The sequence below is a fragment of the Pleurodeles waltl genome, chromosome 5, assembly GCF_031143425.1.
Source record: "Pleurodeles waltl isolate 20211129_DDA chromosome 5, aPleWal1.hap1.20221129, whole genome shotgun sequence".
In the NCBI taxonomy this organism is placed as follows: Eukaryota; Metazoa; Chordata; class Amphibia; order Caudata; family Salamandridae; genus Pleurodeles; species Pleurodeles waltl.
This window is the reverse complement of record NC_090444.1, coordinates 1,297,183,567-1,297,197,639: the sequence shown is the minus strand read 5'-3', so window position 1 is coordinate 1,297,197,639 and position 14,073 is coordinate 1,297,183,567. Positions and strand designations below refer to the sequence as shown.

At 46.6% G+C, this 14,073-nt stretch overlaps 1 long non-coding RNA gene across 1 annotated transcript in view; it reads right to left on the bottom strand.

The window, feature by feature from the left end:
* The window catches only part of LOC138297379 (uncharacterized), a 31,302-nt gene extending 18,026 nt beyond the window's left edge, over nt 1-13,276 (bottom strand). The window contains exon 1 of the long non-coding RNA XR_011204067.1: nt 13,098-13,276. This is a non-coding gene — a long non-coding RNA (uncharacterized lncRNA). The remainder of the gene's footprint in view (nt 1-13,097) is intronic.
* Nucleotides 13,277-14,073: the final 797 nt, after the last annotated feature.

Sequence of the window (14,073 nt, the reverse complement as noted above, 5' to 3'; positions counted from 1 at the left end):
TCTGACAGTGGGTGCTCCGCCTGCCATAGACCCCCGGGGTCCGCCAGTCCCTGGCAATGGCATGCCATAATCCCTTCTTTTGATGGGCGCTGACCTGCAGAGGCCATGACACGATGCTTGCGCACACATCTCCATGCATCCTTCCCACATGCATCATGCCCAAAGTGTACTTACCTGCTGGACTGGAGGTGCTGTCCCACAGCGTTCACCCTGTCGACGATTCTCTGCCATATCTCCATCTTCCTTGCAATAGATATCTGCTGCATCTGTGCTCCAAAGAGCTGTGGCTCTACCCTGACAATATCCTCCACCATGACCTTTAACTCCTCATCAGTAAAACGGGGTGCCTTTGTGGGGCAATGGGTGTTGTGTGGTGTGTGTTGGTGAGTGTGTGTTGAGTAGTGTTTTGGGGTGTGTGATGTGGTGTGCGTGAGGGATGTCTAGTTTTTGCAGTGGTCTTGGTGTCAGTCTTGTGGCAATGATTTGTATTCATAAAGGGTTGTGGGTAATGTGGGTGTGTGTTTTATAGTGGTGTGGGTTGTAGGAGGCTGGACTGGCTTGTAGTGAGTACCAAGGGGTACTTACACCTTGCACCAGGCCCAGGTATCCCTTATTAGTGTATAGGGGTGTCTAGCAGCTTAGGCTGATAGAAAAGGTAGCTTAGCAGAGCAGCTTAGGCTGAACTAGGAGACGAGTGAAGCTCCTACAGTACCACTAGTGTCATATGCACAATATCATAAGAAAACACAATACACAGATATACTAAAAATAAAGGTACTTTATTTTTATGACAATATGCCATAGTATCTCAGTGAGTACCCTCAGTATGAGGATAGCAAATATACACAAGATATATGTACACAATACCAAAAATATGCAGTATAGTAATAGAAAACAGGGCAAACAATGTATAGTTACAATAGGATGCAATGGGGACACAGGGATAGGGGCAACACAAACCATATACTCCAAAAGTGGAATGCGAACCACGAATGGACCCCAAACCTATGTGACCTTGTAGAGGGTCGCTGGGACTGTAAGAAAACAGTGAGGGTTAGAAAAATAGCCCACCCCAAGACCCTGAAAAGTGAGTGCAAAGTGCACTAAAGTTCCCCAAAGAGCACAGAAGTCGTGATAGGGGAATTCTGCAGGAAAGACCAAAACCAGCAATGCAACAACAATGGATTTCCAGACGAGGGTACCTGTGGAACAAGGGGACCAAGTCCAAAAGTCACAATCAAGTCGAGAGTAGGCAGATGCCCAGGAAATGCCAGCTGTGGGTGCAAAGAAGCTGCTACTGGACAGTAGAAGCTGAGGATTCTGCAAGAACGACAAGGGATAGAAACTTCCCCTTTGGAGGATAGATGTCCCACGTCGTGAAGAGTCGTGCAGAAGTGTTTTCCTGCAGAAAGACCGCAAACAAGCCTTGCTAGCTGCAAAGCTTGCGGTTAGGGTTTTTGGGTGCTGCTGTGGCCCAGGAGGGACCAGGATGTTGCCAATTGCGTCAGGGGACAGAGGGGGCACCCAGCAAGACAAGGAGCCCTATCAGAAGCAGGCAGCACCCGCAGAAGTGCCGGAACAGGCACTACGAAGTGGAGTGAAACGGTGCTCACCCAAAGTTGCACAAGAGAGTCCCACGCCGCCGGAGGACAACTCAGGAGGTCGTGCAATGCAGGTTAGAGTGCCGTGGACCCAGGCTTGGCTGTGCACAAAGGAAATCTTCATGGAATGCACAGGAGCCGGAGTAGCTGCAAAACACACGGTTCCCAGCAATGCAGTCTGGCGTGGGGAGGCAAGGACTTACCTCCACCAAACTTGGACTGAAGAGTCACTGGACTGTGCGAGTCACTTGGACAGAGTTGCTGAGTTCAAGGGACCTCGCTTGTCATGCTGAGAGGAGACCCAGAGGACCAGTGATGCAGTTCTTTGGTGCCTGCGGTTGCAGGGGGAAGATTCCGTCGACCCACGGGAGATTTCTTCGGAGCTTCTAGTGCAGAGAGGAGGCAGACTACCCCCACAGCATGCACCACCAGGAAAACAGTTGAGAAGGCGGCTGGATCAGCGTTACAGTGTCGCAGTAGTCGTCGTTGCTACTTTGTTGCAGTTTTGCAGGCTTCCAGCGCAGTCAGCAGTCGATTCCTTGGCAGAAGGTGAAGAGAGAGATGCAGAGGAACTCTGATGAGCTCTTGCATTGGTTATCTAAGGAATTCCCCAAAGCAGAGACCCTAAATAGCCAGAAAAGAGGGTTTAGCTACTTAGGAGAGAGGATAGGCTAGCAACACCTGAAGGAGCCTCTGACGTCACCTGCTGGCCCTGGCCACTCAGAGCAGTCCAGTGTGCCAGCAGCACCTCTGTTTCCAAGATGGCAGAGGTCTGGAGCACACTGGAGGATCTCTGGGCACCTCCCAGGGGAGGTGCAGGTCAGGGGAGTGGTCACTCCTCTTTCCTTTGTCCAGTTTTGCGCCAGAGCAGGGCTGAGGGATCCCTGAACCGGTGTAGACTGGCTTATGCAGAGATGGGCACCATCTGTGCCCATCAAAGCATTTCCAGAGGCTGGGGGAGGCTACTCCTCCCCAGCCCTGACACCTTATTCCAAAGGGAGAGGGTGTAACACCCTCTCTCTGAGGAAGTCCTTTGTTCTGCCTTCCTAGGCCAAGCCTGGCTGGACCCCAGGAGGGCAGAAACCTGTCTGAGGGGTTGGCAGCAGCAGCAGCTGCAGTGAAACCCCGGGAAAGGCAGTTTGGCAGTACCCGGGTCTGTGCTAGAGACCCGTGGGATCATGGGATTGTGCCAACAATGCCAGGATGGCATAGAGGGGGCAATTCCATGATCATAGACATGTTACATGGCCATATTCGGAGTTACCATTGTGAAGCTACACATAGGTAGTGACCTATATGTAGTGCATGCGTGTAATGGTGTCCCCGCACTCACAAAGTCCGGGGAATTGGCCCTGAACAATGTGGGGGCACCTTGGCTAGTGCCAGGGTGCCCACACACTAAGTAACTTAGCACCCAACCTTTACCATGTAAAGGTTAGACATATAGGTGACTTATAAGTTACTTAAGTGCAGTGTAAAATGGCTGTGAAATAACATGGACGTTATTTCACTCAGGCTGCAGTGGCAGGCCTGTGTAAGAATTGTCAGAGCTCCCTATGGGTGGCAAAAGAAATGCTGCAGCCCATAGGGATCTCCTGGAACCCGAATACCCTGGGTACCTCAGTACCATATACTAGGGAATTATAAGGGTGTTCCAGTATGCCAATGTAAATTGGTAAAATTGGTCACTAGCCTGTTAGTGACAATTTGAAAAGAAATGAGAGAGCATAACCACTGAGGTTCTGATTAGCAGAGCCTCAGTGAGACAGTTAGTCATAACACAGGTAACACATAAAGGGCACACTTATGAGCACTGGGGCCCTGGCTGGCAGGGTCCCAGTGACACATACAACTAAAACAACATATATACAGTGAAATATGGGGGTAACATGCCAGGCAAGATGGTACTTTCCTACATGGGTGTGTGGGTTTGGTATGTGTATTAATGTCAGGTGTGTGTTTTTCATATTGGCCATTGTAGTGTTGTTTTGTATATGGGTATCCATTCTTAGCGCGGCGGTATGTACCGCCAATGGTTTACCGCCGTTGAATGTCCGCCATGGTTATTCGTGGGTAATAATGTGATGGGTGTTGTTTTGTTGGCGTAACGTATGGGTGTTGGGACCGCCACTTTTGCACTAACCTTTGGGCCGGCGGATTTGTGTTTGTGGCAGTATTCTGTCGGATTGGTGTGTGTGTGCCATAATATGGCGAACAGTTAATCGCCACCGCAGCAGTATGTTGGTGGCCGTAAGCAGTGACGGTAAGCGGCATTTACCACCAATGTCATAATGTGGGCCTATGTGTGACCAGGAAACCTTGGCTAAAATACCGGCTCACCCACATGACTAAATTGTGTGATTTAAGTAAAATCAACTTACTTCATGTGTCAAGTTCACTTGATAGTGACATCTAGAAGCACTTTCAAGTATTTAAGTTCAAATGGATCCTATACAAAAATCTCATTTGTATATGCTTAAATGGTCAGTATTGTTCCACCAGCTACAAATAAAACCCTTATTCGTCATGATATAAGGGAACCAGACAATTGGTTCACTTTGTTCACTCACAACTTTGTCAGGAGGGAGGGTTAATACATGTTTTAAAGTTCATGTTTAGAAACATCCAGTTCAAAAATATCAATGCAATGTTATGATCCAATATACTAATTTGAAACACTTCCATATGTCAAATAAACACTTTTTACAGGAAGTAGAAATCTATGACCTCCAGGACCCTGAGCCTCCATTAAAGAGTGAAGAATCAGGTTTTTAAAGCCTTATGGAACTGGGTATGAGGCTGGAGATGGAACGTGGGAGGGAGTTCTAGAGCTTGGACTGAAAAGGCTCTGCCTCCCCATCTTGTCTTTCAGAATGTAGGAATAATTACTCAGTTATGGCTAGATGATCAAAGCTGTCTGGAGGGAATATACTATTGATAACAATTTATTAATTCCTACACTCCCGGGGTTTTGCAATTCCTTGTGGACAATGCATAAAGCTTTAAAAATAACATGCTTGTTCACAGATAGCCAGTGGAGCTCATATATCCCTGCTGAGACTGACTGATATTTAGGAACATTAAGGACCAGTCTTGCTGCCGTATTTTAAACCAGCTGCAACTTGGCTACTGCAGTTTTGTTGAAGTCCAAATAAAATGCATTGCCAGAGCCACTTGCTTTAGCACTGGAAGACGGATATAAGAAAACACATTCATTAAAGTCCTGATCACTAAGAAACAGGATGAGACCATCTGATTGATCTGAAGCTCAAAGGACAAGCTTTTATCTACCAGTACTTCAAGGTTTATTATGAAGTCTGTGGGAGTGGGGAATTTACCCTGCATTTCTGGCCACCCAGAAATGGTCCAAATGGATGATTGACTGCCAAAGAACAACACCTCCGTCTTGTCTCCATTAGGTTTGAGGTCGTTTTTTCCCCATCCAGATGGCTACTGCCTGCCCACCGTTCTTAAAGCTGGTTGAAATAGCCTACGTCTCTTTGATAATTGACATGATTATTTGTGTGTCATTAGCATATGAACGAGCCTGTAGCCCAAAAGAGCTTATAAGCTTAGCCAATGGGGTGACAAACAATTGAAGAAGGTAGGGCTCAGGGAAGCACCCTGAGGAACCCCACATGGCAGAATGATGGACTCGGAGCAGAATTGATCCATCATTACCATCTGTGACCTGTCACTGAGAAAGGATGTTAGGAGCTTTAGTGCTGAACATGAGACCCCCAGTTCCTGCAGCCGACCCACAAGCAAGGTAGGAGAGATGGTGCCACAGCCTGCCCTGCATCAACCATGGTACACATGTTATTGAGTACTGATACTACTGCAGTTTTGGTTCCATGGTTACTCCTGAACTCAAACTGTGAGGCATCCAGCAATTCATATTGCTCCAGATAGGCCATCAACTGGGATTTCAGGCACTTTTTTCAGGATTTTAGCAGGGGTAGGCAGAAGGGAAATAGGCTGGCAGTTTTTTTTTTTTTTAATCAGTGGGCTGCAGATTAGGCTTTTTTAAGAAGTGGCTTAACAGTCGCTTCTTTCCTCACTTGTGGGTAGCATCCTACAGTGATTATCTTATTCAAGGTTACTGTAACATGTGAGGCAATGGTGTTAGCTCCCAGCTGCAGAATTTTGGGAAGAAAAGATTCAAAAGGAGAACCTGATCTCAAGTTGAAAAGATAGCACTCTGTCTGTTCTTGTGTAAGGTGGGCAAAGCAGGGGAGGGATCCTGTTGGGCTGCCTCTGGTTATCACAGTTTTTGATAGGCTTAGTTCAGCAAGGACGTCCCATTAGGAAGGACCATGGAGCTCTTAGTTGAGGCGATTGAGTTCTTTATAAATATTCAGGATTTTAGTGTGAAGAAACCTCTATACTGGAAGGGGCTCTCTAGTGGATTTGGCAGTCGCCAACTTGTTGGTACAAGTAGAGTGATTTCTCCTAATTGATGGAAGCTTTGTATTCCACCAAAGAAGACTTGTATAAGGCTCTTTCCTGCACATCATATCATTTTCACCAGGCTCATTCTTGACGATAACAGGCCTGTCTTGAAACTCTAAGCCTCTCTGAAAACCACAGGGAACATGACGTCTGCCTCCACGTATATGTTTTTTTAATGGGAGTTGTAATATTAATGGCTGAAGTGAGCCTGCAGAACTCAGCGGCTGCTAGTTCTGCATCCCCGTGATTGGTCCAGTTACTGCTATTTAGGGCCTGGGATAAGGCTTCTTTGCCAACTGTTAGAAATTGGGTTTTTGGTTGGCAGTGAGGTTACCCTCTGTCCAAGCAAGAACCCTCACTCTAGTCAGGGTAAGTCACACACAATAAAAATGATCCTGTGCCCACCCTCAGGTAGCTTGGCACGAGCAGTCAGGTTTAACTTAGAAGGCAATGTGTAAAGTGTTTGTGCAATAAATCATACAATAACACAATATAGCACCACAAAGATACACCACACAGTGTTTAGAAAAATATATAATATTTATCTGGGTATTTGCAGGCCAAAACGATCAAAGATGCAATATGAATTTGTAAAGATATCACCAAAAAGTGATATAAAGTGTCTTAAGTCTTTAAAAAGCAAACAAAGTCTCTTTCAAGCACAAAGTACCTGGTTTGGAGTGGAAAATCTCTGCAGAGGGCCGCAGAAGAGGAGATGCGTCGGTTACGCCCCTTCACACACGGACTTGCGTCGTTATTTTTCACGCGGGGAGACGTGCGTCGTTCTACGGGAAGAAAAATGGTGTGTGCGTCAGATTCGCCCCTTCACACATGGACTTGCGTCGTTATTTTTCACTCGGGGAAGACGCGCATCGTTTTCCAGCACGCGGACCGTCTCCTTCTATGGATCGCGGGATTACCAGATGTCCCAGGGTCTGTGCGTGGATTCGTCTGCTTGTTATCCGGCTGCACGTCGTTCCGGTGGGCTGTGCGTGGAATTTTCTTTCTCACGGCAGGCGTTGCGTCGATTTCCTCTCTGGAAGTTGGGTGGCGTTGTCCATGCGAGGCCGTGCGTCGAAATTCTGGTCGCACCGCAGGCATCACATCGAGCGGCGTCTTTCCGGATCGGCATGCAGTGAACTTTTCACCGTGGAGCAAGCTGTGCGTCAAATTTTTCGGCGCACACGGCGTCCAGTTGAAAAAGAGAAGTCTTTTTGGTCCTGAGACTTCAGGGAACAGGAGGCAAGCTCTATCCAAGCCCTTGGAGAGCACTTTTGCAGCCAGACAAGAGTTCAACAAGGCAGCAGGCCAACAGCAAGGCAGCAGTCCTTTGTAGAAAGCAGTCAGGTGAGTCCTTTAGGCAGCCAGGCAGTTCTTCTAGGCAGGATGCAGGTTCTGGTTCCGGTTTCTTCTCCAGCAAGTGTCTGAGGTGGTAGGGCAGAGGCCCTGTTTTATACCCAAATGTGCCTTTGAAGTGGGGGAGACTTCAAAGAGTGGCTAAGAAGTGCACTAGGTCCCCTTTCAGTTCAATCCTGTCTGCAAGGGTCCCAGTAGGGGGTGTGGCAGTCCTTTGTGTGAGAGCAGGCCCTCCACCCTCCCAGCCCAGGAAGACCCATTCAAAATGCAGATGTATGCAAGTGAGGCTGAGTACCCTGTGTTTGGGGTGTGTCTGAGTGAATGCACAAGGAGCTGTCAACTAAACCCAGCCAGACGTGGATTGTAAGGCACAGAAAGATTTAAGTGCAAAGAAATGCTCACTTTCTAAAAGTGGCATTTCTAGAATAGTAATATTAAATCCAACTTCACCAGTCAGCAGGATTTTGTATTACCATTCTGGCCATACTAAATATGACCTTTCTACTCCTTTCAGATCAGCAGCTACCACTTCAATAATGTATGAGGGCAGCCCCAATGTTAGCCTATGAAGGGAGCAGGCCTCACAGTAGTGTAAAAACAAATTTAGGAGTTTTACACTACCAGGACATGTAAACTACACAGGTACATGTCCTGCCTTTTACCCACACAGCACCCTGTTCTAGGGGTTACCTAGGGCACACATTAGGGGTGACTTATATGTAGTAAAGGGGGAGTTTTAGGCTTGGCAAGTACTTTTAAATGCCAAGTCGAAGTGGCAGTGAAACTGCACACACAGGCCTTGCAATGGCAGGCCTGAGACAAGGTAAAGGGGCTACTAAAGAGGGTGGCACAACCAGTGCTGCAGGCCCACTAGTAGCATTTAATCTACAGGCCCTAGGCACATATAGTGCACAATACTAGGGACTTATAAGTAAATTAAATATGCCAATCATGGATAAACCAATCAACAGTACAATTTACACAGAGAGCATATGCACTTTAGCACTGGTTAGCAGTGGTAAAGTGTGCAGAGTCTAAAAGCCAGAAAAAACAGTGTCCAAAAAGTGGAGGGAGGCAGGCAAAAAGTTAGGGGTGATCACCCTAAGGCTGTCAGGTCTAACACTAACTATTTTACAGTTTATTTTAGATGTTCTATTGTTCCCACAGTTAGAGATCTCCCATGTATGAAGCCAGGAGAGGGAGAAAGGGACAACATAATGGTCGGAACTGGTGAGGGGCAAGGCTCCAAAACTTAAGGCGAGTGTCATTAGACAAGATGCCATCCAAAGTATGCTCTGCTCTGTGTGTTGGTGTCATAACTAATTGTGAGAATCCACAGCATGTCATCATGAACCTAAAAGCCCGGGAGTCATTGCACATATCATTTTCCAAATGGAAATTAAAATCCTTCAGGAGCCTGATATTATGTTTTCCAAGGTATGGTTATATTAGTTGTGCAAACTCTGGTATGAAGAGATCTCTAGAGGATGGAAATTAAAATCCCCCAGGAGCTTGATGTTACATTTTATAAGGTATGGTTATATTAGGTGAGCAAACTCTAGTATGAAGGCGGACCTAGAACCAGGCTGTCTCTAGACAAGGACCCCCGGAAATGAGTTGGTAGGTAGCATTTTATAGAGAAATATTTCGCTTCACAAGGGGTCGAGGTCTGAAAAGGTTCCATGGGGCATGTGTATCTGGTTTTGTGTATGACTGCTAGCCCTCCCCCTGATCTGCCCGTCCTGTCCTGTTTAATAATTGTGTAACCTAGGGGATGGTATCAACCAGGTCGAACCGGACGATTCCTTGGCCCAGGTTTCTGTTACAAAGACCCAGGGGGTGATTCCAACCTTGGCGGCGGTAGGCGGAACCCGCCATGCGGCCGCAATAACGCAGCCCCCATTCCAACATTCCCGCTGGGCCGGCGGGCGCTAACCATGTTAGCGCCCTCCGGCCCAGCGGGAATGAGGCCGCAACACAGGAGCCGGCTCCTAATGAAGCCGGCGGTGTTGCGGCCGGGCGACGGGTGCAGTTGCACCCGTCGCCCTTTTCACTGTCTGCCATGGAGACAGTGAAAAGCAGGCCGGGGCCCTGTTAGGGGGCCCCTGCACTGCCCATGCCACTGGCATGGGCAGTGCAGGGGCCCCCAGGGGCCCCAGGACACCCCTTACCGCCAGCCTCTTCCTGGCGGTGTAAACCGCCAGAAACAGGCTGGCGGTAAGGGGGTCATAATCCCCAGGGCAGCGCTGCTTGCAGCGCTGCCCTGGCGGATTATCACCGCCGGGGTAAAATCGGCGGGAAACCGCCGGCCCCGGCGGTGCGACCGCGGCTTTACCACCGCTGTCAGAATAGTGAATGAAGCACCGCCAGCCTGTTGGCGGTGCTTCCGTCATTCTTGCCCTGGCGGTCCAAGACCGCCAGGGTCAGAATGACCCCCCAAGTCATGGTCATGAGTCACAATGAATTCCACAAACTCCATTTTATTTTTCACCAGGGACCTAGCATTGATCAAGAATCCCAGATAACTGGGCACTCTTTAGACAATCGTTTCCCCAAGATGAAGGGACATGGGATTGTTAAGCAAAAGAAAGGTTGTACTGGAAATAGGTGCTGCAGGAGTGACTTCAAATCCACCTTCTGGGCAGCTGCTGTTCTTATTGTGTTAGAGTTTGTTAAATTCAGTGGAGTAAAGACATTCAGAACAATTACTGTAATTTCGCCAGAGTAAAGCTGCTCTCTACAGTAAGCTAAATCAAGAGTCTTTTCCTGGGAAAAATCTGCCAGGGGTTGTGGTACAAGGTACAATCCAGGCATGGATGGGTACTAATAGGCTTGCCTTTAGTGCGCCTTCAGCGCTTCAGTGATGCTCCGGCTGCATGCATCAGCTGCATGTCCTTGTCCACATCACAATTTATGTGCATTCTCCACAAGGAGAGCATGAAAATGACCCGTTAACTTGCACTGGAAGGGGAAGTCCTCGGAAGTAGGAAATGCTTTTTTCCCTCCCCTAAATTGGCTATGGAAAAGCTGCAGCAGACCAGGGAAAAAGCATAGGATAATTAACAAAGTGAATAGATTAGGAGAAATCGCTGAACTTAAATTTTGTTTTGCTCTACTGAATTGAGAAATGCTGTGCTGTTACTGACAAGTTTTAAAGTTGTTGGGTCGTGAGGAGTATACTTATGTTGCGCATGCCATGTGAAATATATTTGCATATGCTATGTGAAAAGTGGCTTACAAAAATATTTGCACATGTATAGTGTGCTGAAGTTACAAAGCAATGTTAAATCTTAGAGATGTATGATTTGATGTTGGATGTTAGAGTCACATATGCAGAGTGACATCTTAGTGTTGTGATATTAGTATCTTTGTCTTTATGTGGGATTGTGTTTTTGACTATGCTTCCTAAGGGGTCAGCGATGTGGGGGCAGTGTATTAATCCCAATGTTAAGTGGGGTACACCCCAGTGATATGTGTCAATCCTTCCTAAGGGGTTAAGGATTTGGGAGCGGTGTATTATGCCCATTGTTCAGGGGGTACGTGTGCTAAGCCCAATGTTAAGGGAGTACACTGCAGTGATATGTGTAATTCCTTCCAAAGGGGTTAAGGATGTGGGGGCAGAGTAATATGTCCAATGTTAAGGGGATATGTGTTACACCCCAATGCAGTACAGGGTAGCTGAAACCCTGATTATGTTTAAGTGAATGGTGATGGGGTACATGGTTAAACCCCAATGCAGTAGATGGTAGGTTAAACCCTTGTCCTGTCTAAATGAATGGTGAGAGGGGTATGTGTTACACCCTAATGCAGTAGAGTTGGAAGAAGCCCTAGTCCTGTTGAGTGTGGAGTTCTGGAGGGGAACGGGCTGGTCCTGTTGTAGTGTATGTCATGTGGAGGGGCGCAGGTTATTGCTCTCTGTTGGATGAGCAGGGAAGTTTTGGGTTATCAGTACACTTGTATTGTAAATTTGTGGAACGTATTGATTAACTGTGTTTTTACCATCTTGCATCCCATTGGAACATTGAAGTAATGCAGAGAGTGGTTGTTTAAACTCTTATGGTTATTTTGTTGGGGTGGCACTTAAAGTATTGTAGGGCTTCTTGTGGGCATGGTTTTGCATTCCTCCGTTCTGCTGAATTTTCTATTGTTTTCATAAGAGGAGGAGATGCGTTGTGGCTTCTTGCTATTTTATGCATTATCCCCACAATATTAATGTTCCCAGCTGCACAGCCAGTGAGTGAGTTCATTGTATGGTTGGAATGTTGGAGAGTGTTTGTGCTTGGATGTGTGGACAGTTGAAGTGAGAGGGGCTGAGCAGGGCCTTTACTGTAACCTACAACTAAAATAAACCTACTTCTTTTATAATCTACGAGTATCCATCATGATTGTAACAAATGTCCCTTTCAATTAGTTGCTATGGGTCTCTCACCTGATCTTAATTTCATTTTGCTCCTTAATTCTCTGTCTCGTGATTGGACTCCCAGTTCTGAGATAAATGTAGAATCCCTGACGTATAACCTGAAGTATCAGTTGGTTCTTCTTGGTGCTGTGAGACTACAGCCAAGTTGTGGGTACCTCACATCCTGACATTAGGTGTGAGACTGTCACCCATTCCATCTTCTTGGTCTCATTAATTGTTTTATGTATGATGTCTAGTGGAAAGTGAGGTGGGCAGAAGGTGAAAAAGTAACTTACCTTAATGTTCCCCCGACTGTTTGCCATGGGTATTGAAATATTTAGAACCATAATCACAATTTTGCTGTTGCTTTCTCTCCAAGAAAATTTGGTTAGATTTGGGTAGATGTGATGCCCTTGACAACGTGCTCAAAGGCATCAATTTACTATTAAACAAGAACATAATGCACCATCTGAATATATCATATACTTATAGCACGGAGCATAAAAATAGTAAATAAGTGCAACATAAAAATAGTAAATACATGCACTGATAAAGTAGTGGGATATGGCCGCATCTTGGATGTGCCCATAAATTTGACCTTTTGTCTTAAATTTTTGTCTAGAATTTTGACCCTTTGTCATGAATTTTTTACAATCCTGCCCTGAATTTGCCTCCATGCCAGGTGGTCAACCTAGCTTGTCCCTTCTATTTATAACTAACATATTCTGCTCTCACCTTTCCTCTCCTGCAGCCTGTTTTCCTCTTCTGTCTTGCCTCTCGGATACTTACGGTCCGCTGTCAGGAACAGCTCCATTTTGAGAATGATCTTTTCACTTTTACAGCCTATTCCTCGTTTCCCTTCTATTGTTATCTGATGGCCACTTTCCTGTCATATTTAGTGCTTTGAGGCGGCCTCAGAGCCGCATAAACCACTATGCAAATTGTAAAACAAATGACTGTGTGTATGTGGGACTGCCTGTCAGGCGCTCTACACCTATGTGTCTGTCTGGTGGTCTGTGTGCTTCTGTTAGCAGCTGTAGGTGTGTGATTGCACACGTGAGAGGTATTTGTTCACTTCAACCCAATATTGGTCCAAACTGCCTACATGGCATGTCCGCGCAGTTTATTCTGTTCTGGATGTGTCTAATAATTGCAGTGCAGCACAGCTTGTTATCTAATTAACAAAGCCCCGAAAGCAGCAACCACGCCAGCGCATACCTTAGCACATATTGAATCATTGTTTTGCCTGATACCTTACCGCAGAAGACCGAGCAGCGAGACTTGCTTACCCCGAAGCGCAATGTTTGCTTTAATTAACTGCGCACCGCTGGTGTCACTTCTCAACGGAAGAACAAAACAGCATTCGGGAGGAAGCCGAGGGTTGTAGCGAAGTGCACTGCCTCACGAACAGCATGTACCGGCCTTTGTTCAGTCACATGCTAATAATACGGGGAAGTCTCATACACCAGATTACGTCCTAAGTGATAACAGGGCAGGAAAGAGGCGCGCGGCGTGGCTTGGTGATAGAGTCGGACGCGTCGCAAAATATCAGCTTCTGAAATAGCTTCCCGTCAGGCACTGCAATTTTCACAGCCCTCATTCAAACCTTTAATCCTACTGGCATTAAGGGTCAGTTGCCATTGACTGATAATTTTCCTCTGTCTGGAAAGGGAACCATATTAATGATGGTAAGTATTATAATTTAGTTTTTACTCCAGTAGTAAAACTGAAGGAAATTAAAAGTTCATATGTGTTGCTACCTCAATATCCCATGCTCTAGTGTATTACGGAGAAACTGCTGGGGAAACACAATTCTGTATAATGTCTTTAGAACAAAAGCAGATATTACAGGTTGCAAATACCGTGCGTGTGATTCGGAGGTGGCAGGCTGACTTTTCTGCTCCAGTAGTGCGTCGTGTGTATGTATTTGTCCTTGTGTACAGAGGAGTGAAATGATGTTTTCAGGGTCAGGCTGGCCTAAGGGGAAATCAGGTAGTACCCGGTGGGCTGGATCTGAAAGATTAGTGTGTGGGCCGGTAGTTTAGCAGTTTGTAGGCCTGTTTTATGGCCAGGTGGGCCATAATTAGGGTCGAGCGCACAAGCGCTCTGTCTCCGTTGTAATCTCTCTGTGGGTGTTTAACCACGTCCATATCACGCCTGTAACTTTCATTCGTTCGTGGGCTTGCCTTTTAAAATCCGCTTAATTATATTTGTAAAAGGCATGCAAACGTTATGCTTTTTCCAGTGTTTAGCCCTCCTCGAGCA